General features: G+C 45.6%; 1 protein-coding gene and 1 pseudogene across 3 annotated transcripts in view; both read left to right on the top strand.

The window, feature by feature from the left end:
• ADCY2 (adenylate cyclase 2) overlaps positions 1–25299 on the top strand; it is a 411933-nt gene that overhangs the window by 266579 nt on the left and 120055 nt on the right. The gene's annotated exons all lie outside the window — the stretch shown is intronic.
• On the top strand, positions 1191–23708 carry LOC138845246 (protein Mis18-beta pseudogene; annotated as a pseudogene).

Genomic DNA, 25299 nt, shown 5'->3' with positions numbered 1-25299 from the left:
GCCGAGAATACTGTTCCTTATCCCTCAGAAGCCTCCTCAGCCCCTACTTAACCTGCCTGACCTCACTCTCAGATCACCTGGTGCTTCTCGGTCCTCAGCCTGAGTAAAGAATCTCCTGGGAGAGAAAATTTGTATTTAAGTGCTTTGCAGAAGGCAGCAAGTGCACAGAAAATTCTGAGACTCTGCTTTTACTATATTCAGAGCAAGGGGAAGGAAAGTGAGTGGAGCAGCCAGCATGCCCAGACCCGCACCTGTTGGAAGAGTGGCTTGAAGTCTGCTTCTCCCTAATTGCCTGCAGTAGGTCCACTGTGAGATTCAGGGCACCGACTGCACATGGGCACAGACCCAGTGCGAGGAGCAGCCACAGCTGACCAGAATTCTCTACTGTGTTAGCTGGAGGGATTGGGTTATGTAGATACCAGAGCCCCGAGAAGCCCAGTGATCTGCAAGAGGAAGAGACTGGAAGTATTCCGATCTGTTTGCTTCTTGGTTTTTGTATCAGTGTCGGAATTCTTAATATTTCTCGTAAGAAGCATCCAGGAAATGACCATGGTGGACACAGTTATGTGCATCCCTTCTAGGCTGACTCAGATTTAGCCACACACAAAAGATGGAGGAGAGAAAGAACTGCTATACACCCTTGCCTGGATCTTCCACATAAAGCGTACATGAGCCAATGAAAAGTGCTTCCCTAGAGGAACTGGGTACTGTCCCCACTGAGTGCCAGCATGAGTCAGCCCATGGCCCGGGGGATACTCTCTGGATTCAGCATCCTGCTCACTTCACCAACTCACTCTGGAGCCTCCAACCTCAGTGGCCATAAAGAGAACTCAGTACTGTGGATTTCTTAAAAATACTTATTTATTTGAAAGGCAGAGATATATAGAGGGAAGGAGAGGCAGACAGATACACACACACACACACACACACACACAGAGTCCATCTGCTGATTCACTCCCCAAATGGCCACAATAGTCAAGGCTAAACCAGGCCAAAGCCAAGAGCTTGGAATTCCATCCAGGTCTCCCAGGTGGGTACAGGGGCCCAGGTACTTGGGCCATTTCTGCTGCTTTCCCAGGTGTATTAGCAAGGAACTGGATCCGAAGTGGAGCAGCCAGCACTCAAGCCAGTACCCGTATGGGGTGCCTTAGGGGCCAACAGGAATCCCATATCAGGGGAGACAAGTTACGATGGTTTCCTCGGGTCTGGCCACGTTAATAATCTTGATCCTTGAATTCTGGCTCTTCTGCAAGACCAGCTGCAGCCCTCCGTGGATGAGGCGCTCTGTGGGACCAGTGGAGGAACTGTTTGTGGTCGTACCCATCGGCTTGGGTCAGGATTTTGGCAAGAGAGGTCCTAAACTCGAAGACAAACATTTGATGCTGGGTACACCCTACATGGAGTACTGCAGATCCCGAATTCTCTATTGGAAGGACTCTGTGTGCTCAGTGCTATTTGGGAATTCTTTAAACCGGAATTGCGTGGGTTGCGGAACATTTAAGGCAACTCAGCAAGTTGCGCTGGGCGGTGGTTTCTGTGTGCCTCTGTGGGGAGGCCCCTCTGGGGTCTGTAGCACCTAAAATAGCCTGGCCACCCCCCTGAGCTCAAGCTGGAAGCTTCCAGGTTGAACACACCGAAGCTTTATTTATAAGTTGGAAACGGTTTTTCAAGGTAACACTGGTACTGTTTATGGAAACCTTCAAAATTAAGGTTATATGAGCATTTCAGAAGGATCTCTTCATAAAGCTTTCTAATAAAAACACTTAATAGCAAAAGATGGGAGAAAATAGCCCCGAGAACATTGCCACAAATTGTTCAATCTTGGAACCATGAAGGTTTTTTTTTCCCCCAACTGCTGAATTGAAACTCATTTTTAAAAATTTACTTTAGTTGTAAACTATTTCTGTTTTTGAATAAGACTTTCATTTTTCAAAGAGAGATGGCCAGGAGAGACTTTCTTTTTGGGAATTAAAGTGAGACGCTCCATGTTGGCTCGCCATCAGCAGTTGATCACAGGTGACCCCTACATGCCCTGCCTCTCCACCTGGAAGTTCAACAAGACGGCTTCCCGTATGGTGGGCAGCTCTTGCAGCCCAGCCAGGTTAACCTTTCTCTTTGGAGTCTTGGTAACATAATTCGTCAGTGCCCTGAACACATAGTCTTCCCTTGTGAGCAGACTCACATACGCCAGGCTCACGGAGAGGAGACAAATGCATCAAATGCATTTGTGACCTGACCTCAAGACGTCCCACTGTCACCTAAGGAAGCTACTCCCGTTCACAGACGGCTTCACACTGTGCCTGTTGGAGACTAGTTGTGTTTGTAGCTGTGCTCCACAAGCAGGAATCGGAACAAGTGGAGATGAGGGTTGCAGTCATGACTGGGGTCTCCAGGGTTCCCTAGGTCCAACTGTCTCCTCTGTAGTGATGAAGGCAAATCATCCTCTGGACATTTGTGGTCCTGGGCCTGCCTGGCTTCTCCCTTGGACAGAGTTGGGGAGATGACTTCCTGTTTCCTTCTCCTGTTGTTTTCGTGTGCATCACTTGCTGCCCAGCCTTGTATCTGCTGCTGTCTGTTGAGTCCTGACAATCTACTTGGTTGAATATTACACCTTGAGATGTCTTTCCCAGGTCTATTTAGATTTGCCTTTTGCTTGAATTCTTTTGCTAAAAATCTTAGCACTTTTTCAAAGAACTACCTCACTGTATGCCTGTGTTCTTCCTACATGCTGAAGAGGCCATGTTCTATACCATCAGTGAGGAGGGAACCAGCATTTATTTACTGCCTGTACTCTGCCAGGAATGTTCTATGTTTTCTGTAGAGTCAATGAAAACATCAGGGTGGGGGAAGCTTTCCTTACGTTGCTGAGGACGACATCCAAATTCCCGTATGTGAAGTCCAAGATCACACAGCTGTGGATGATGTCTGGAGGACATGGCTAACTGGTTCTGAATGGCCCACACTCCCTGAATGGAAGAAGACAGAAAAGTGATGCCAGAAAATGAGGAATGAAAGAACCATTCAGGGCATGTGGACCAACTAACTTTTCATGAGCTGTCAGAGGGGAGAGGCCCACTACAGCGACTCCCAGGCATTCGTGTTTCCCTGCTGAGGGATGATTGACAGGGCTGGGGAGCACCAGCGCTGTGCTCCGTGGTCTGGCTTCTGGCTTCTGCATGTAGACGAAGTGTTAGGACGGACTTCACAATCTACTGTCAGACTCAGAACAGGGGTGACCAGTATCCTTGTTGACAGCTCATCTACTTCCAAATCACAAAAGATGCTTCTTCTTTGTCAGCTGATTCTCAGGATACAATGTGTGATCGATCCGTTGACTTTCATTTGTACGTTGGCACAATAATATTCTCTTCTGAAATAACAAGATAACATGCCAGAGTCATGTTTAAGAGCGAAGAAGTCATTGTCTTGATAAGTTGGAATGAACTCCTACTGTCCTGATGAGGGTAGCAAAATGGGAAAGCCATCTTAGATATGTAATAATGCATATATTATTACCTTCTATGACATAAAACGTACAACCTTTTCATTGCCTTCATGTAGATGAATTAAAACTAAAGTATTCCATAGGTATAAAGGAAATTGGAAGTCATATCATTAAAAAAAAAAAAGAGGGAGTTATTTATTTAAAAGGCAGAGTTACAGAGAGGCAGAAACAGAGGCAGAGACAGAGAGAGGTCTTCCATCTGCTGGTTCACTCCCCAGATGGCCGTAACAGCCGGAGCTGGGCCAATCTGAAACCAGGAGCCTGGAGCTTCTTCTGGGTCTCCCCTGTGGATGCAGGGGCCCAAGCACTTGGATCATCTTCTGAGGCATTCCCAGGCACATTAGCAGGGAACTGGATTGGGTATGGAGAACCAGGAATCGAACCGGAACCCATATGGGATGCCAGCGCTGCAGGTGGCAGCTTTACCTGCTACACTGGCCCCCAGATCATTTCTTAACCTCTCGCAGTCTATCAAAGCTATGCAGATATTCCCCGTGTCCATGGAGTCCACATGGGACATGTTCAGTACATATGATTTCACGATGACTCCATGTGACTTCCTCACACTTGTGCTCACTTCTGTGCTGCTGCCTACCTGTCTACGCCGTTTTTCCAATGAACGTGTTACTTTCCTAGAAAACCACACAGGAAGAATGAAGCGCTTTTCCCTTCCAGGTTTCTACACACACGGCTTCAGTGAAAAATTCTTGAGATATCGTTAAATACTTTTTATAGCACGTATATGTTTCTTTAATCTGTCTATAATCATGACAGGATGAAATTAATGCCTCAGCATTGGTAGGCCATGATCCTTGGATATTTGGTCAAGCACTAGTCTATGATGTTTCTGTGAAGGTTTGTTTTAAGATAAAGTTAACTTTTAAAGTAATAAGGTTTGAATAGAGCAGATGATGCTCCATACTGTTGGTGGCCACACCCACTCAGCAGAAGGTCTTAAGAGAAGACTCAGGTCCTTGCGAAAGAAGGAATTCTACCCCCGGACAGCAACATCATCTCTTCCCTAGGCTTCCACCTGCCACAGTGCCCTGCAGAATTTTAACTTGCCAGCTCCTCCAATCACATGTGCCAGTTTTAAAAATAAATTCTTTCAGATACAGAGATAGGTACACATGGAACCATCCTGTTGTTTCCGTTTTGCTTGATAACCCTGACTGCTGGTACACAGGAATACTAGAGAAATCACTACAAATTGGGGGAATGAAAAACAAACTATAGGAGGTGGCACTGTGGCATAGCAGGTGAAGCTGCCACCTGCAGTGTCAGAATCCTATGTGGGCACTGGTTCAAGCCCCAGCTACTCCACTTCTGCTAGTGCACCTGGGAAAGCAGTGGCAGATGGCCCAATTCCATGGGCCCTTGCACCCATGTGGGAGACCCAGCCTAGCTCCAGCTGTTGGGCTATTTGGGAAGTGAACCTTTCTGTCTCTCCTTCTCTGTCTGTAACTCTACTTCTCAAATAAATAAATAAAATCTTTAAAAATAAAAGAATATGACATTGTGTTGTGTTATAGCTGAGAAGATTCTCAGTCAGTTTCCTTGTCATTTATTCCCCAGTCATCTGGGGTCAGCTTCTCACTGGTAGAAAGCAAAGTGCTCTGAAATTCTCCCCTAAAGATGTGATGTGATGAGAGGTGAGATGGTGCTGCTTATCTTGTTCAGTCTGCAGTAATTCTGAAATATTACCTAGGCTCCAGTCTTTATAGATTTCAAAGTAACTTGGTGTCCATCTCGAGTTCACTCTTTTCCTAACACATTGTTCAATGCTTAAATGTGTCAGACTCTTGCTGTACTCAGAGCAAGTGGATACTGTAGGTACAGTGGTAGGGCACAGTAGGTCCTGTGACCTTCACCACTGATACTTAAAAAAATTAAATGGAAAGGACAGAAATAAATGCAGAAAAAGGCAAAGGAATAAATAATGTAGATGCTGGGAAACCAAATGGTACGGATGAGTCAAGCCCAGATTCTAACAGAAGAATGAGACAAGGAAAGCATAGCAAATGTGTGTGCCCCTTGCAACAAATACCCAGATGCATGAAAGGGTGGTGAGAAGGCAGAGGCTGAAAGGCTGTCCCCAAGTGTGTGAGTAAGAGTTCCAGATGGATCAGCGAGTCAGAAGGAAGAGTGTGCACTCCTGCGCAGGCTCGGGAGAACTCCCCAAGAAACTGCAATTCCGAGTGGTGTGGTGGAGGTCAGGGCCGTTGGGAGCAGAATGGGAGAGAGAGTGCATCCCAGGGCCCATGGAGGCCCAGGCCAAGGAATTTAGATGGGTGCTTTCCAGTTCATGTGGCACTGGTTGGTCATGAAGTCAACTCTGTAGATTGTAGTTTGCACTTTCAAGGAAAAGATGAGACTAGAAAATTCAGTGCATTTCATGTAATAAAAAAGGGTAGGGGTAGCTTTGGGGGGAAATCGGGTATTCTAGCTACATCGCTGTTTTTTGTTGTAAATGCGTATATGCAACGATCTTTCTCACAGTACATCAATTCTGACCAAACAAGTTTGAAAGCCACCATTGCTGACAGCAGGAGCTACGGAGGGGTTTAAAGTTGAGGAGTGGCCAGCGCCGCAGCTCACTAGGCTAATCCTCCGCCTAGCGGCGCCCGCACACTGGGTTCTAGTCCCAGTCGGGGCACCGGATTCTGTCCCGGTTGCCCCTCTTCCAGGCCAGCTCTCTGCAGTGGCCAGGGAGTGCCGTGGAGGATGGCCCAAGTGCTTGGGCCCTGCACCCCATGGGAGACCAGGAGAAGTACCTGGCTCCTGCCATCCGATCAGCGCAGTGCGCCGGCGGCAGCACGCTGGCCGCGGCGGCCATTGGAGGGTGAACCAACAGCAAAGGAAGACCTTTCCCTCTGTCTCTCTCTCTCACTGTCCACTCTGCCTGTCAAAAAAATAAAAAAAAAAAAAGTTGAGGAGCAACAGGTTCGGCCTTTGCAATTGGAAGGGAAGACGCTGTGTGGTTCGGTGAGGAGGCCGGAGTAGCAACAGGCAAGGCCGTTTAGGGGTTGGCTTTAGGATACCAAGGCTCTGTGTCCCCAGGCCACGTGAGCTTGTGTTGTGTTCCTCAACTGTTAATGGGCATAATGACCTCTCCCAACACATGCACTTTGTATGACAGTAAACAGGAAATGCACACAAGCTCAGAACTCAATGCCTGTCGCCTCACCACTCAAGGAATGAGTTGTTGCTAACAACATTTTCCTGCTGACTCAGTGCTCTGATTTTGAATGTACTTATTTTCCTTCCCTCTCTAGCATATGAAAAACACTACACAGTTAACGTGAACATTGGCCGTGCAGACTCTGACTCCCGTAAGACCAGGCAGGGGCAGGGTGCTGGGGGAGCTTTGGCTGTCACCCTGCCTCTTCCCCGGTGCTTGTTCTGTGTTTATCCAGCATTTGAGGCTGCAAAAACCCACGCAGAAGGCACCAATAGGTATCCCAGACTAGCATTCATCCTCTCAACATTTATAGGGTGCATATTATATGGAATATATTTGACCATCATTTTAAAATTTCTCATTTTTACTTTTGTGACAAAATATGCATGGACTTGAATGGCTTTATCAAAGACCTACACTGTTCTGCTTTTATTTAATGTTATGATAGAAAACAAAAACTCACTTTCTATACTTAGAGCATGCAACAGCACAGTAGATGTGTACACATGTTTAAAATGAACTCCATTCGTCCCATCTCCACTACCCTGAATCCCGTATACTAACCTAAGATTTAGTCTGTAGGTAAGGCTTGCTTTCTTCTTGATGAAATCAATCCTTAATAGGATTGTGATGATTTAACTTTCGAGTAATACAGATAAACAAGAAGCCAGGGAGGAATTGTGCAACCACAGTAAAGCGAGCACGAAGACTCTGATCAGTCATTTTTCACGGTAGGCGCTTTCTCATCTGAAGCCCAGTCCTGCAGCTCCTTATTTTGTATTTCAAACTGCAGAAAACATTTAATTCAACTGGTTTTTGACAGAATAATATTGAATATCTCTGCCCATATGTTAAGATGCCTATGATAATGGGGAAAAAATGTGAGGCATTTTTATTTTGTCAGCTGTTTGGTGCATTTCACAATTTCTTATCTTGGTAATTTCCCAAAAGTGGAATGGTGCCAGAGCAGTGGATGAATTTGGTGGTTTTCCTACTTAATGATCCACTCAAAGGGGATGATGCGCGGGGTAGGACAAGGAGGAGGGTTTCTGTTTAGTATTAATTACACCACTGAGAAATAGTTCTCTCGATCCAAGAACTGCCTCCAAAACTTTGTATTATTCCCAGTGCGCGTGGCGGAGACATCCGTGACAGCATATGAATCAAACTAATTGTAACTCTTGCTTGGTTATGAGAAAAAAATGACACGTGCATTCTTCTAAATTAAGTCTTTCTCACACAAATTGCAGGTTGCCACTGTAAATCAAGCAACATGTGTTCTGAATGCTGACTGCTGGAGAATGAGCTATTGCGAGGAGACATGAGACACTTTTGTTTGCAGTTACATTCAAATGGACTTTTTTTTTTTTGCTTTATCTAAAAATAAATGTTACAGAAGTCCTGATGCACCAGCCTTCTTGCAAGAGAAGTACACTGAGACTGTTCAGTTCAGCTCCTGTACTTTTAGTTGGAGAAAATGAAACCTCAGAAAGGTTGGAAAGGGACTTGAGGTCGCATTCAAAGGAGTGGCCAGACTCAGATGTGCAGTTTTGGTTTCTGGCTTGAGGGTGGTGATCTCGCTGCCCCACCCACAGCCTGAATCCTGCTGCTGGGTGCTCCCGTGGTGGAAGCCAGCCACCCAGGTCCCAGTCTGGGCAGGCGGCTGCGTACCTCAGTGCCGTCGAGACATGAGCAGGTGGTGGAGCTGGGATTCCCAACCAGACTGGCTGTCTTCAGTGCCCCGGCTCTGATCACTGGTCGTTGGTCCCCCACTGAGAATGCGATGAAATGTCGGAAGTTACAAGGGGTTCATGGAAATGTGCATTGTTAAAGCTGTGCATGGGCTTCCAAAGTTTTCTGCATCCGAGTAAACTTCATTCCGTTTCCCATGAACTTTTTGAAGGCTTCCTGTATTATTTTCCATGAAGATCTATGTTATGGCTATTATGACACACATGATCATTGCATGCTGACTGAGGCACTGACTGTGGCACTATGACACACAGGATCATTACATGTTGACTGAGGCACTGGCTGTGACACCGTGACACACATGATCATTACATGTTGACTGAGGCACTATGTCACTATGACACACATCATTGCATGTTGACTAAGGCATTGGCTGTGGCACCATGACACACGTGATCATTGCATGTTGACTGAGGCACTGGCTGTGGCACTATGACACACATTATTGCGTGTTGACTGAGGCACTGGCTGTGGCACTGTGACACATGATCATTGCATGTTGACTGAGGCACTGGCTGTGGCACCATGACACACGTGATCATTGCATGTTGACTGAGGCACTGGCTGTGGCACTGTGACACATGATCATTGCATGTTGACTGAGGCACTGGCTGTGGCACCATGACATACATGATCATTGCATGCTGACTATGGCATTAGCTCTGGCACCATAGCACACCACATCATTGCATTTTTACTATGATGGAGTTGAGGAATCTGGGCAGAGAGGTGGTATGAAGCTCAAAGCCTAAACTGTGTCCTCCTTAGCCCTCTGTGGAAGGAGTTGCTGGTACATGCTGTGCACTGGCAGAGTACAGGCTCTCTGTTCCTCCCAGGGTCATAACAATGCCTCTTTAACCTGAATCACATGATTCTCACATTCCAAACCTCTGCAGAGTAATGGGCACACCACAGATGTAATGATCAGATTAAGTAGTAGTTGTATTGACCAAGTTACTCCTCTATGTGTTCAAGCAGAATGCAATGTTTTGAATTTAAAAGTATGCCGCGTGCGGGACAGGCAATGCTGCAGCCCACTTCCCCACTTCAGCACCGGGGACCTTTGGAGCAGACACTTCCTGGGGTTTAGACTGCCACGTGCGTTCAGGAAGCTTAGCAGCAGCCTTGCCCCTACCCACAGATGCCGGGAGCATCTCCAGGCTCCACCCAGTGTCACTGACAGGGGAACAGAACTGGCTCTGGTTCTAATCGTTGTTCACAGTGAGACCCCACAGCAAAGTCAGTAGCAGGAGGTGGGCGCACAGGAAGCTGGGACCTGGCAGGTTTTCAAGCAGAGGTCTTGGGAGAGATCATGGAGAGCAGACCTCAGAGTGGCCAAAGCATCCTGGAAGAGGTTCCTCTGGTTCCTTGGAAGGTATTCCATGGTTCCAGTGAAGTGGGTTGTGTCCTGGGTTTCCTACCCTCTTGATTAACACAGCATCGAGGGACGTGACCACACTCTGTTCTTTCACCTTCTCTGTTCAGTGGCAGAAAAGCTGAAAGATGAGATGGGAAGAAGGGCTGTTCCCTGGGTTCATCCCCACGTGCAGAGCGAAGACCTAAAGTCTAGCATCCAGGTCCCAGTGCACCTGCCTCCAGCTGACCCTGGCTGTGGAGAGGAATTGGCTGCCAGCGGTCTCCCCTACCCTGTATCAGTTGTTGTAGTGGCTGGGGGGAAGAGGGACTCCTATTTTATTTGGTTCTCGTAGAAGCACCTTTGATTGTAGCCAACACAGTGGATTTCCAGACTTCTGGGTTTCATTGATCACCTCTCTTTGCACTGTGGGGAGGCTGGTTTGTTTGGAGTTTGGCAGTGGGTGGGTGGAGGCTGGGTATTTCATTTCATCTCCACCCACTTTGCTGCAGCAGAGGGAAGTGGAGGGGGTGGACACAGCTTCCTTACATGTAGGGCTGGCTTCCTTCTGATGATTCTAGTGTGCAAGCCTTCTGTGGGGGAGCATGGAGGATAAACCTAGGATTCCAGTCGATTCCTCAGTCTTGAAGCCTTCATTTCTAATCAAGAAATTCTTTCTTTCCTTTCAGTGTTTGATTCTAGTCTCTGTTCCACCATGCAGTGATTCTTCTCATCCTCAGTCAGAAACTGAAATGCCTTTGAGTTTGCCTCCCTCCGGCTTTGTGGGTCTCAGTGAGGATTCTCTGATGTTGCAGGCTCAGTGCCACTGCTTGGAGGGGTGGCAGGTATGGGCAGGTGTAAGAGCGAAGCACACCTCTATTGTGTGCCAAACTCTTGGGTCTTCTATTTCTTTCCTTGGCCTCTGATTTTGAAGTTTGTAAAATTGGACCATGCCCATTTTTGTTGTTGTGGCTGTGGCTATAGTTGATTTTGTTGTTGTTGCTTTCTGTAAATGTTTTCTTCTCGTTAGGTATTATGGGAGAGAAGTGCTGCGTTAGAGTTGTAACGTGACACCCAAATTTGGCATCCTATTTTATTTATATACTATGGTTCTAACAAATGAAATATAATTATTATAATTAAATAAGAAAAATATCTATAACTGCAAAGAATATGTAAATAAAATGTGTTATTTCTTTTGTGGTGCTTGATAGAATCCCATTTGTCTAGTTTTGCCTTTATTGCCTGTGCTGCTGGGATCTTATCCACAAAGTTTTGCCTATATCAGTGTCTTGCTGCGTTTCTCCTATATTTTCCTCAGGTAATTTGATGGTCTCAGGTCTTAGGTTTATATCCCTGATCCACTGTGAGTTCATTTTAATGCAGGGTATAAGGTAGGGGTCTTTTCATACTTCTGCATGCAAAGATCCTATTTTTCCAACACCATTTGTTGCATAGATGGTCTTTTCTCCAGGGGGTGATTCTAGCTTGTTTGTCAAAGATTAATTGTTTGTAGATGGGTAGAATAATTGCTCGTGGTTTCTGGTCTGTTCCGTTGGTCCATATGTCTATTCTGTCTATTCTTGTGCCATCACCATGCTGTTTTGGTTATAACCACCTGTAATATATCTTGAAATCTTATTGCCATGCCTCCAATTTTTGTTGTTTAGGATTGCTTTAGCTATTTCGGGTCTCTGGATTCTCTATGAATTTCAGGGTTGTTTTTCCAGATCTGAGAAGAATGTCTTTGATGCTTTGATTGAGATCACGTTGAATCTGTATATTGCTTGGGTGGTGTGGACATGTGATGGTATTAATCCATGCATGGAAGATTTTTTCATTCTTTGTGTCTTCTATTTCTTTATTGCTCTGTAATTTTCATTGTGGAGAACTTTTATAACTTTGGTTAAATTTATCTCAAGGTATTTAAAATTTTTTAGCTATCATGAATGATACTGATCTTATAAGTTCTTTCTCAGCTGTGACATTGCCCATATAGACAAATGCTGTTGATTTTTTTGTGTTGATTTTATATCCTGCAACTTTTCCAAACTCTCTTTTGAGTTTAATAATCTCTTAATGAAATATTTTGGGTCCCATATGTGTAGGATAATATCATTTGTAAACAGGAATAATTTGACTTCCTCCTTTCCTATTTGTATCCCTTTGATTTCTTTTTCTTGTCTAATCACTCTGGCTAAAACTTCAGAACTATGTTGAATAGTAATGATGAGAGGGAGCATCCTTATCTGGTTCTGGATCTCAGTGGAAATGCTTCCAACTTTTCTCCATTCAATATGATGCTGGCTGTGGGTGTGTCATATATTGTTTTGATTGTGATAAGGTATATTCCTTCTGTACCCCATTTGCTTAAGGTTTTTATCTATTTTATAAAATGCTTTCTCTGCATCCGTTGAGATAATAAGACAGTTTTTGTTCTTCAATTTGGCAATGTGTGTATCATGTTTATTGATTTGCATATATTAATTCACCCCCGCATATGAAGGATAAGTGGTCTGGGTGAATGATTTTTCTGATGTATTGTTGGATTTGACACTAGTAGTATTTTGTTGAGGATTTTTGAATCTGTGATCTACAGTTCTCTTTCTTTTTATATCTTTTTCTGGCTTTGTAATCAAGATGATGCTGGTCTTGAAGAAGTTTGGGAGGATTCTCTCTCTTTCAGTTGTTTTAAATATTAAGAAGAACTGAGATTAGTGCTTTAAAAGTTTGGTAGAATTCAGCAGTGAAGCCATCCAGCCTTTGGCTTTTATTTGTCGGGATGGTCTTAATTACTAATTCAGTCTTCATCTTATTAGTCTGTTTAGATTTTCTATGTCTTCATGACTCAGTTTTGGTAAATTGTATGTGTCCATATATCTATCCATTTTTTCTAGAGTATCTAATTTGTCGATAGATAGTTCTAAGAGACAGCTGACAGAATGGAAGGAAATATTTGTAAACTATGCATCTGACAGAGAATTAATATCCAGGGTATATAAGGAGCTCAAGAAACCCAACAACGAACAATCATTCCACTTAATAAGTGAGCTAAAAATATGAACAGGCATTTTTCAAAGGATGAAATACAAATGGCCAATAGACACATGAAAAGATGCTCAGGATCACTAGCCATCAGGGAAATGCAAAGGAAAACCACACAAGATCTTGTCTCACCCCAGTTAGAATGTCTATCATCCACAAATCAAAAAATAAAAAATGCTGGCAAGGATATGAGAGAAAAGGGAACTCTAATACAATGTGGGTAGGAATGTGAATTAGTACAACCATATGGAAGACAGTGAAAATAGATCTCAACCAGGTAATCTGGTCATTCCACTCCTGGGAATTTACCCAGGAAATGAAATCAGAATATGAAAGAGTTATCTGGACCCCCATGTTTATAGCAGCTCAGCTCACATAGTAAGATATGAGTCAACACAGATGTCCATCAGCTGATGACTGGATAAAGAAATTGTGGTATATATACATGATGGAATACTAATCAGCCATAAAAAGGAATGAAATCCTGTCTTTTGTAAGAAAACGAATGCGATTGGAGACCATCATGTTTAGTGAAATACGCCGGTCTCCAAAAGACAAATATCCTGTGTTTTCCTTGATTTGTGATAACTATTACATGAAGTACAAAAAATGTAATGCATTTGGGCAACATTGGCATTTTGAGATCTTATTATTGGTTATAACCCTTCTATACTTTTCCAAAACAGTGGTTTTTCTATTTACTGTTGAATTCTTTTTTCAGTAGCAGGTTAAGCTTGAGATTATAAAGTAAATTGAAAGTATGTCATTGTAAAAATAAAAGAAAGGCAAGGAAGGATGAGGGAGGGAGAGAGGGCAGGGTGAGGAGAATCATTACGCTCTTAACACTGTGTATGAAATACATGAAATGTGTTCCCTTAGTATAAGTAAAAAATGTTAAATGCATTACTTCTCCCTACCCCCTCTTTCCACGAAGTAATTTGGACCCCACTAGCAGGACCAATGTAAGTGAAAAAAGTTACAGAAAAATCACATGACAAATGGGACTACTACCAAAGACTGTTCTTAATTCAGAGAATAGAATAATGTGTGTGGGCTTTAACTAGTCAAAGGAAACTGTGCCCAGCAGGTCTGATGTGCAGTAGTCACCCCACCCATCACAGATGTGTTCCAACACATGATGAACACATGATGGATGTGTCCCAAGACCCTCGGCTGATGTTTAAAATGGCATAGAACAGCAAGTCCTACAGGTGCTGTGTTTTTCTATATCGGCAATGAAGTTTAATTTATAAGTTAGGCACAGTAAGGAGTCCACTACAGTAGCTGTTAATTAAAACTGAATAAGGATAACAGTAAAAGGAATTATGTGAATACAGCTATGACTCTCAATATATGTTATTTACCGTGCACATTCTTCTTGTAATGAAGTGAGAAGATAAAATACACATGAAGTAAGGTGAATGACAGGTCATTGTGATGTTGCTTTGGGCAGCTACATAAGGGTTACTTGAACATCAGCACTCTATGATGCTTTGAAAGACTGTTAATAATCCAAGTGGCAACCTAGGGACTAATGGGAGGTAGCCAATACAGCAATGGTACACTGGATAAAGGGATGGTTCATTTTCCAGATGGGATGGAGTGGGATAGCAGGATACTCCATCACATGACTCACAGTGGTGCACAGTTTAAAATGGTTGAATTACTGATTCTGAGATTTTCCATTTAATATTCCTGGACTGAAGCTGACCGCAGATAACTGAAAGTGTGGGAAGTAAAACTGGACATGAGGGGTCGCCCGCGTCTTGGTTTCTGCACACCAGGCAGCACTCTTCTGGGACCGTCACGGACTTTACTTCCTGTGATCTCACAGCAGCTCCCTGGGGAAGACCTCTCTATGTGCCATGTAATAGAAGGGGCAAGGGCAGATCTTACAGGAAAAGTAAGAACAAAACCAAGCACAAAATTCAACAGGAGAGCGTGTGCAGGCAGAAAGTTAGAGCCCCTGCCCCTGAATACGGCTGATGAAACGGTGGAAGGTGGTGTCAGCAGGTTGACATTACGGAAGAGATCAGTGAGTTTGCTGGGTAACTGATGTTGCTAATATCGTTGGTATTGTATTGGTGTCAGAAAATGACAGCTCTAAGTACCCAGTGGTGCTGATAAAAAAACATTCAGCTACAAGTATATCTTTTGTGTCTGTGAGAATATTATGATTTTTGTCAATAATTATTTTGAAAGTTACGGATATTTTCGTGTCACTTTTTAAATGCGTATTACTTTGAAACAGGATTTTGTATTCTGTAGCTTTGAAGTATTGAGTTGCCCATGAGTGAGACCAGAAACTGTATTCCACTGCAGTTGCATGGTTTGGGATTGAAGCTACATGAGCTTGTGGTCCATTTGTGAAACTGCAAGTTTAGGATGTTTCTTTTAAAGATGTTCTACTTTGTCATAATCACATATCATATGCAAAGAACATCTTGCTCTGAGAGGTGCAGTGTGGTATCAGCTACCAAAAAACTGTCTTAGTAAGAGCACTGAACAGAAGACAGAATATGTCAGTATTTCAGTGGATTACTTAAGAGCAAATCATGAAGTCATTTCACTCATTTCTCCTTCTCTTTCAAGCTTTTCTATTGCAAGAAATTTCCTCAATTCTATTCTTTTTCTTTTCTTTTGTACTTTTATTTTCTTGACAAAAATTCACCAGGAATTTTTTTAATAGAACACTTGCTGAAATAATTCATATGGATCCATGTTAAAAACCATTCTAAGATAAATTGAAAGTGATGCCTTGTACTTGTGGACAGCTGCTTAATTTCCATTGTCTATACCGCCTGTTTGAAGGCATTTCTAAGAATCCTTTGCCAAGTGCTAAGCAGAGGCAGAAGCTGAAATGTGAGCATAGTGATGGAGCAAGGTGTGATTCTCACCTTGTTTCCCTCTCCTGAGAGCGTCCTTCTGTGTCTTGTCCCGTGTAGTTTAAGTTCAGCCCGGAGCAGGTATTTGCACAAGAATGAACAGGAGATAACTATGCTGATGCTAGAACTAGATGGAAGGAGCATTTATAGGAAGCCAGGTTGCTACCCATGATGGTGGAGACTGGACCTGAACTGGGGCTTCTGGGTTCCCAGCGTTGGAAATGTGCTGAGCCTACAGGCTCGCTACGGAAACTGCTCACTCGTAGACTCCACCTGGTCTTTGGAGCCAAGGATGTTGGAAGCATCTGTCCTGTACACTGTGTCAGGTGCAGGACAAAGCTCGTTCTTCTTCCTTGGTTCTGGGAGGGCTTGTGATTTGTCGTGACTCGTAGAAAATGGGGAAGTAAGCTGTGTGAGTTTTGTAGCCCAGGCCCTGTGAAGATCCCCTCTCCTTTCCTGGGACTGCTGTCCAGAGACCACCATCATGGGGGCCAGTCCAGCCCTGTGAAATCCCCCAGCCAGCTGCCAGGCAGACATGGAGCAGGGGCCAGGCGTGGTTGACCATCAGCTGTTACACTCATGATGGACCTGCAGCCAAGCCAGCACCCAGGCCACACCTACTCAATCCTCACGATCGTTGAGAAAAATGCCACCGCTGCTGTTCTGAGCCACCCACTGCAGGGTGAATTTGTTTCACTGCAGTGGGTGACTGAAATACGTTCGCAAACCAAACCAGGCTGGAGCTCGTCAGCGTGGGCACAGCCTTGGTGAGAACAACGGTGTTTTCCTCAGACACGGCTGCTGGGAGTCAGCGTTTTATCAGCCATCAGCCTTACCCATGTCAATTTCATGCTCTTGAAAAATCTGTTTACTGTTTGACAAATATTTTCCTTGGCATGGCGAAGTTGAGAATTCCCAAGTTTACATATGCTGACGCAGCGCCTCCGGTTGATCAATACGTGTGTGTTTCTTGATGAAATGTGGCGTTTTCTTGTTACTCATTGACTTGCCTTCCTGTGTTGATCTCCATTTGTGTTTCCTGGCAGCAGACACACTTTCCTTTCACTTTGGCAGGGCTGCTGTTCCTTAATTTTTCATTCTGGCTGCAGCTCTTCCCCACTGCATTCTGGCTGGGAGCCTTCCGCCATGCCCTGGGGCTGCCGCCAGCCACAGAGGAGCCCTCACAGCCATGATTTGCATGAGTGCTTGAACTTGCACTCCCAGGATAAGTAAAAGGAGACCTCATCCTCTCTTGAGCCATCAGATAGCATCATCTTTCTCCAAAGAGGATACTATTAGTGAAACTTAAAAGGAGTAGTCCCAGCTTGTCTGGTTACTAATGAAGAGGAGAAAATAGGATTTTTTTCTTCAATTCTTAAAAGTTCATGCTTGGCTCAGAGGAAAAAAAACAAACAAAAAAAAATGTATTGGGCCGGCGCCACGGCTCACTAGGCTAATCCTCCGCCTTGCAGCGCCGGCACACCAGATTCTAGTCCCGGTCAGGGCACCGGATTCTGTCCCGGTTGCTCCTCTTCCAGTCCAGCTCTCTGCTGTGGCCTGGGAAGGCAGTGGAGGATGGCCCAAGTGCTTGGGCCCTGCACCCGCATTGGAGACCAGGAGGAAGCACCTGGCTCCTGGCTTCGGATCAGCAGCCGCAGCAGCCATTGGAGGGTGAACCAATGGAAAAGGAAGACCTTTCTCTCTGTCTCTCTCACTGTCCACTCTGCCTGTCAAAAATAAAAAGTGTACTAATTTGAGTGGTGCCCATCTCATGGAGAAAAGTAACTGAAGGCAATGGTTTAGGAGTCTGGTTTGTATAGTGTATCTGACAATGAGCAATACAGAGAGAAATGACAATGCACACAAAAGCAGTCCCCGCCTTCAGTGTTGGGAAGCCATGGCAAAGAAAATATATGGGAAAACATTAATAGAGCACAGTGTGCTCTCAGCTTCCTCCAGGCACTGTATCTGAGCCGATGAAGATTGGATTTGCATCCTATATTTAGAAGGGGAAAGAGGGGAGGGAGCTGGTTTGTCAATCTCTGTCTGCTCATATGTAAACAGGGAGGGAAGGCGGCGAGTCCCCTGGATCTTACTTGTCCAACACAACAGCCACGCACATTTGGAGAGGCGTATCCCGCTTTCCCTCACTCAGAACGCTTTCTCTGAAGACTGTGCTGGCGATGCGGGTACAGATGGTCAGCAGTGGACAATCTAGCCACCCGCAGCAGGAGAGCTCCGGAGTAAAATCCTAAAAAGGTGGCAGCCTTTGACCTTGTGCCATTGATGATTTTGCTGTGTAGGTTTACTACTTGAGTCTTCAATTTTTATCTGAAGAAGCTAGGACGTTGCTTGGTTAGCAGAGGGGGAATCAGCACAGTTCTCCAGCCCCTCTTTCTCATTGGTTATTCAGAGAAGTTGCTGTAATGCAGAAGCTATGGGTCCACCTCTCAGAATCAACTGGATCAGTCACACGGACAGTGAGTGCTCGGGGGAGGCGGGCTACTTCAAGGGTGCTATCTGCTGATGTGTGTCTTTGGAGACAGGTGGAGCACTTCATTTATCAGGACAAACAAGCAAAGCTTTGAACATCCTCCTAGGCGTGGAGAGTCCCAGGCTCAGCTCCCCAGGCCACCTCCTCCAGTTTGCATGTACAGCAGAAAACGTGTGTCCTACTTGGGGATGCGTTCATGTGCGCATGAGCACAGCGCAACACGTTCTCTTCAGAAATCTCAGTTCACACTCTTTTCAGAGAAATCCCGGTACAACTCCAGTGTGTTCCGTGTATTGGGTGTTTGTAATCTAAACAGACAAATAATCATCGTGTATTTTGTAGAGTTCAATGTGATGCTTCCACTCCTGCATGCATTGTGGAATGGCCAGGCTGTTGCTCCGGAAATTGGCTTGGTAGCAAGAGGCTGTGGTGGGGTGCCAGCAGCATAGGTGACCCCTGCTGTTCCTCACAAGTAACTTGTTTGGGGTTCAAGTCTCTTCCTGGAGCACAGCTAAAGGAAAGACCCATCCTTTCCAGTGCATGGGGGTCGTGGGCCCTGGAGAGAGACTCCACCGTGCCCTGAGACACCACCAACAGTTCCCCTCCTGTCACTGATTAAGACGACATTATTTATCCTTTAAAGTGTTTCCTGCCTCCTTTGTTTTTTTTTTAATCTCTATTTATTTTCATGCACTTGAAAGGCAGAGATTGATTGATTGATTGATGATGCCCACAACGGCCAGGGGTGGGCCAGGAGTCCATGGGTCCCCACATGGGTGGCAGGGACCCAAGTGCTTGAACATCACCAGCTGCTTCCCAGGATGCATTAGCAGGAAGCTGGCCTGGAACAGAAGAGCAGGGACTCGCACCAACGCTGATGCAGGCACAGGAAAGCCAAGTGGCGCTTTAACTCCCTGTGCCACAGAATCCAACCCTGTTGTTCCTTCTTATGTGTTTCTGGTTGTAGTTGAGCAAGCTGGTTAAGAGCGGTTACCACTAACTACCTCTGTGGGTTCAAATCCCAACTGCACCACCTACTGGGTGTGTGATGTTTAAGAAGTCACTCAACCTGTTGGTCTTAACAAGTGTGGGAAATGACAGTGCCCAGCTTGGTGGGTTGGGGGGGGGGGGCTTTAGTGACAGATCACTTCTGCCTGGAACTGGGATGGTACAGGGAGGAGCCCAGAGACTTGGTGAAGGCAAGGAAGAACCTTGAGTTAAGAACACATCATTTGCACCCTGGCAGAGCAGTTCCAGACTCTCCCAGGACCAGCAGGAGAGCACTCATTGTCCTGTTCCCTTAATCAACAATCCTAAATGCCAGTCAACAGTTCTGAGGCAGAAATTCAGAGGAGTGGGACTCTTCCCCCACTCATTATGACTCTGACTTCACACTCTGAGCTTTCAGGCCTGGCAAGCAGCCCTCTAGAGGCAAGACCCAGGCCTTGCCAGCGCTTAGGGAAGTGAGCGCCGTCTGCCCGCAGTGGAGAAGGGAGCTGGCCTCTGTGTGGCAGGCAGACGTTAATCAGTTCCTTCCTATACTTCTCACAGAGACTCCCGAGGCTGGCGCAGTGACACTGTGCCACCAGCATCCTTAAGAACGGGGACGTTGGGCTCGTTGCTTTGGCATCCAGTGAGAATTAAAGCTTGAATGGAGACTCCCAGCAACAGTTTGTATGGGAGGTGATTTCTGCTGCCTAGAAGGATGGAGAAGTTCTCAGGACTTCAGGGTTTAGTTGGAGAAAATCTTCCAGTGACGTGATTACCGGTGTCTGCTGTGCAGGAGAGAGTAGGAAGTAGGGCAGGAGTGTCCCCACATTGGGCAGGGCCAGAGCAGACCACCGAGAGGCTGACAGTGCAGACTTCAAAGTCACGAGCATCCTCCCTCGTGGGGTGCTCACAGCTGTGTCTTCTTCCTGAGCCTGTCTTACCTGCTATGAGCGATAAGGGTCCACACTTCACAAAGGAGCTTTCCAGAGCTTTTACAAGGAAGCCGCAGCTTTCTGCAAAGGGCTTCCTAAGTGAAGGAGTGAGGAGAATCTCACCAAGTCTGAATAGCAGCAGAAACCTTGTGCATGCAAGGACGGAGGACGTGTGTTGGTGTACGCACTCGTATGGTGTTGCATCTGTCCCAATCATGAGGGTATGCTGTGCTAAAAATTGTCCCCAAGTCAGAGTGGCTGGAATAGTAATGGCTTTCCACTTGAATTTGTCCAGTGTAGGTGAGCTGGCATTTTGCACCGTGTGTGGTGTCCCAGACTCACAGCGTCCCTGGTTAGGACACTGCCAATCCCAAAGAGGAGGCAGACAGCACAGAGCCAAACACTGTTCCTAATGCTTCTGTTTGGAATGTGCTGCCCATGTCGCAGGGCCCATGTGGTCAGTGCAGCAGGAGAGGGAGGGTCAGCCTGCATGTCCGAGCAGTCCTTGAGTCTGCTGCATGTACTGGCTGATCACAGCTGTATCGTCCCACCGTCTCTGGTGTTGGAGGAGTGACACTTGGAGATCAGTGTTGCTCCTTCTGACCTTTGCTCAAATTGATGTCAGTGCTCTCTGCTCTTGGTGTCCTCGCATCACCTCCTGCGGCTGCTGATGTCGTCAGATAACCGCCCTTATTCTTTTTAGAAGAATTTCAGATCCTGGTGCCACTGTCGGCCTGGCTACCCAGACGTCTTGTTGGCTTTGGGGTCAGTTTAGGAGTGTAGTCGGTCTTCAGACTCTCTCCACAGGGTTGTTCAAGCAACACCCCCTCAGTAGGCTGGAAGGCATTCCCTGCCTGTGGGTGGATGACTCTTGAGAGGCAAGTGAGACCGGAATCAACTCCACTCTGCACCACACTGTAGCTCACTTTATGGCGTGTGAGCATAAGGGTCTCGCTTCTAAGATGAGATTGCCCTTTGGGAGATTTACTGACATTGCTGTTGAGTTGTGTTGTTCTCAGAATCTCCAGGGGCACCAGCCTGAGACCCCACCCACTGTCCCACCTTGGGTGCCAGCCCACAGCAGCCGCCCACCCAAGAGGGAGGACCGCTGTGGCTCTCATTGGAGACCTCAGGTGTCTCCCTGGCAAGGACTGAATATTTGTCAACTTTATGAATGATTTTCACTTCTCTAGAGGCTCGATTGGGAAGAATTGAATTGACAGTTGATGGTAAACAGTTCAAGAGTAGAAATATGAATTTACTGTCATCAATGACTATAGATATAATTTATAATTTGACTTGATTAGCACTTTCTTCTCTAACTTCTTCTAACTGCAGCATAATTGCGTGTGAGAAGTAATTTCATCCTCCCCACCTTCTCATAATGTGCTGTCTGAAAGCATTCGGTCACCCCTAACTGACGTGATGACTCAGCGTGAGCAGTAGCTGCTTCATTGAGAGACTTTCTTTTGGTCTCCACTCCCCAGGAGATAGCCACCTCACTTCACTCCCTCTGAGCTCCCTTTGTATCAATCTGCCCCTCCCCCTTTTGGTCAAAAATGGTTAAATATAAATGAAATTGTATGGGACCAGCATTTGTTAGATGAGAAAACATATGCATACTATGAAAGAACTTACTGTTTTGTTAAAGGAAATTGTGGTTTACTGAAGTGCATATTGATTTTAATTCGCAGAAAGCATTCTGGGTGTCTACAGGCAAATTACTTTCCATTCACCCACAAATAGAAAAACACCAGCAGGCCAGCACTGTGGCTTAAGGAGTAAAGCCACTGCCTGCAATGCCCGCATCCCACATGGGTGCCAGTTTGAGTCTTGGCTGCACCACTTCTAATCCAGCTCTCTGCTATGGCCTGGGAAAGCAAGAAGATGTCCCAAGTCCTTGGGCCCCAGTACCTGCATGGGAGACCCGGAAGAAGCTCCTGGCTTCAGATAGGCAGAGCTCCAGCCGTTTTGGCCATTTGAGGAGTGAATTAGCAGATGGAAGATCTCTCTCTCTCTCTCTGCCTCTCCTTCTCTCTCTGTATAACTCTGCCTTTCAAATAAATAAATAAATCTTAAAAAAAAAAAAAAAAGGAAACAAAAACACCAGGCACTGACTATGCAGCTCAGAGTTCTCAACCCTTCTTCCTCCTTCTACTTATTGAATCCACTTTCAAGAGCCAACACAGGGGTCTGGCACACCTCCCAAATCGGGGTGTCTGGCTTTGGGTGCTTCCTCCAATTCCAATTATTCCAGCTTCCTGCCAATGCATACCCTGAGAGGCAACAGGATGACTCAAGTGCTTGGGTCCCTGCCACCCATGTGGGAGACCTGGACTGCATTCCAAGCTCCTGGTTTTGGCCCATTCCAGTCCCAGTTTAGACACTTGGGGAATGAACCAGAAGATGGAAAATCTTTCTCTGTCTCTTCTTGCCTCTTGCTTTCTCTCCTCCTTTCAAATGAAATGGAAATTTAAGAGAAAAGTCAGCTTAAACATAACCTCCTCCCTGTTTGCTCCTTTTCTGTCCCAAGTGAGGTCTCCCATAATCCTCTGGACTCTCAATCTTTACCACTGGGTGGGGTCTGAGTACTTGGGTTCTTTCCTCTGTGCGACACCAATTGTGCAACAAGATTGTAATAATACCTTTTCATTGCAACAACAAAATATCTGAGAGCCTCTGAATTTATGGATAAGAGGTTTGTCTTGGCTGTGGTTCTGGAGGCACAAGGTCTAGAGCTGCATCTTGTGATTGTCTTCTGCCTGGCAGACTCCCAAAGCAGTGCAGAGCACCACAGGGCAAGGGACGGTGTGAGCGTGTCTTAGTCTCACTGTCTGTGTCTCTCATAAAGCCACCAGGTTCAGTGAGAGGGACTCAGCCTTAACAACTACTGTGCTTTGAGCATGATTTGGGTCCCAAACTCCAAAGTGTTAATGATACTAAAGAAGGCACAGGCTTCTGTGGTGACTTCTATGATGGTGCTAAAGAGGTGACCAGTGAACCTTTCACAGCCTCCGTGGAGTGAGACACGCAGGTGATAGTGGGGTCCCCGCTGCTTGGTCCCACAGGGCAAGGGGCAGGGGAGCTGGCCCATGGCCGTCTTCCTGGCCACAGCCTGAGAGATGCGCCATGATCCAGTGTGTGCAGTGCTACGCAGTGCTCACTGACTGCCTGCCCTTTTCCTGGGACCTGTCACCATCCCTGGGGACCATGGTGTTCTCCAGAGTCACCAAAAACATCATTTTGGGAGAGCCCTTCCTGGTGGGTATTGAAGATTCTCTCAAAATCAGCTCTTAGAATCTTTTACTGTGTAAATCCTTTGGGATTCCCATTGGTTTCTGCCTGTGTTCTACCTATACTGCCCTGGCTGCCTTCAGTGACAAAATGGTGTGCTATCTCTTGAAAACAAAAGCCATAGTGGATGCTTCTACAATGGATATTCACAACGTACTCCTGCCAGAAAAAATTGCAGAGCTGAAAGAGAAGATAATGCTGACACAGAGTTGCTTACATTGACTAATGAAGATTCTCAAGAAAATGGCTCCCAACTGGTCCAAGCCAGAAACCTGATCCCAAACCAAGACTTGAGAAGCAGGTCTAGAACCCATTGCTGTCTTCAACAATAGGCGCCTCTGGTCATTTCTGGAAGGACTGGCCTCCAGAATGGGAGAGAATGTGCCTAATGTTTACCTCTAGGCTGATTTTTCAGGTGATTTGTGAAGCTATTTATAGAATGTGAAAAACTATAGTCTTTCATCTACAATTCATCACCATTTGCTTGAAGAACCTGGTTTAGTTTCCTACTGATTTCATAATGCTTATCTCTGAGAACATATTTCTCTGTAAATTTAGGAATTAGGAGACAATGTCCATGTGTCCTCTGATCCAAAGGTACATCGAAAATAGAGTTGGGCTTCACGTTGACTATTAGTAGTCCTACGTGGAGCAACTGTAATGGCACTGATAAGTCATTGTTCTTATGTAAAATATTGGTGTATAACATTCTGTAATGAGCTGACTGCATAGCATGTAACTTGTCTCCTGTTGTACACTGAGCTTAACAAGTTAATAAAACATCAAAAAAAAAAAGGGGGGAGAGTGTTTGGATTTGATCCAGTTATGTTTCTGAAGGTGGGGCCTCTGGGAAGTGATTGGGTTGCTAGGACAGAGCCCCATGCCAATCATGATGGCTTCCTAAGGAGAGACCTCACTGGTGAGCACACTCCCTGTCTCTCTGCTTCCTGGCTCTCTGTGTGGTCCTCAGCACAGGTGTTGCATCCAGCAGCCTCACCATATCCAGACCACCAAGACTGTGTAATCTTGGACTGTGAACCTCCCAACTGTGAGATACAGCAAACCTCCTTCCTTCATAAGGAGTTTCTCCTGGGTTTTTTAGTTATAGTGACACAAAGCTGACTAACCCCATAACCTAATCTAGTCTAATTACTTTTCACATGCCATGCATATAAACACTGTTTTTTGAATTATTAAGTTTGCACTTGCATGTTACCATGATCTTAAGACATTGAGGATCAAACTGGTGCATAAGGATGGGGACCAAATCATGTTCAAACCATAGCAAGGTTGTAGTCCTCTCTGAAGCAGGGGGAGGTAAATTCTAGAAGCTGCTGTCCATGGTTCAATAAAATGCTGGAACATACATGGACATGAGGACTGTGAACTTACTAGCCCAACAGACCTGTTTTCTAGAAAGTAATGTGCAACTCAGAGACTGACAGGACTTGAGTGATATAGCAGAGGAAGGGTGGAACACACATCTGCCGTGTCAGACTGCTGGTCTCCATCGTAGGTAAACATGATGGCCAACTGTTTATAAACGTCAAAATCAAGGTCTTTGAACCAGTAGTCCTCTATGTTTTAATTGATGTGGAGCAAAAGTTGAAAAGAGGGACCTAAGACAGACACCTGAAACTTGGCAAGGGGAAACAGGACAAGGTCGGGTGTTACTTGGACAGAGCCTGGGGACACTGGGGATGGAGATGGGCATGGGTGGTGGACGGTTGTTCTGCAGGTGTGGAGCTGGCTACAAAGGAAGTGTGCATGGATATGAGCCATGGGAGGGTTTTGAGGTCCCCTCGTCTCATCCCCTGCAGGTATTTTCTAAATGCAGACTTTTTTTCAGTATTCCATCTTTTTTTTT

The sequence above is a fragment of the Oryctolagus cuniculus genome, chromosome 14 (assembly GCF_051225735.1).
Source record: "Oryctolagus cuniculus isolate XC-2025 breed Fujian yellow rabbit chromosome 14, ASM5122573v1, whole genome shotgun sequence".
In the NCBI taxonomy this organism is placed as follows: domain Eukaryota; kingdom Metazoa; phylum Chordata; class Mammalia; order Lagomorpha; family Leporidae; genus Oryctolagus; species Oryctolagus cuniculus.
The sequence above is the reverse complement of the archived record's forward strand: the minus strand, read 5'-3'. Positions and strand labels throughout refer to the sequence as shown.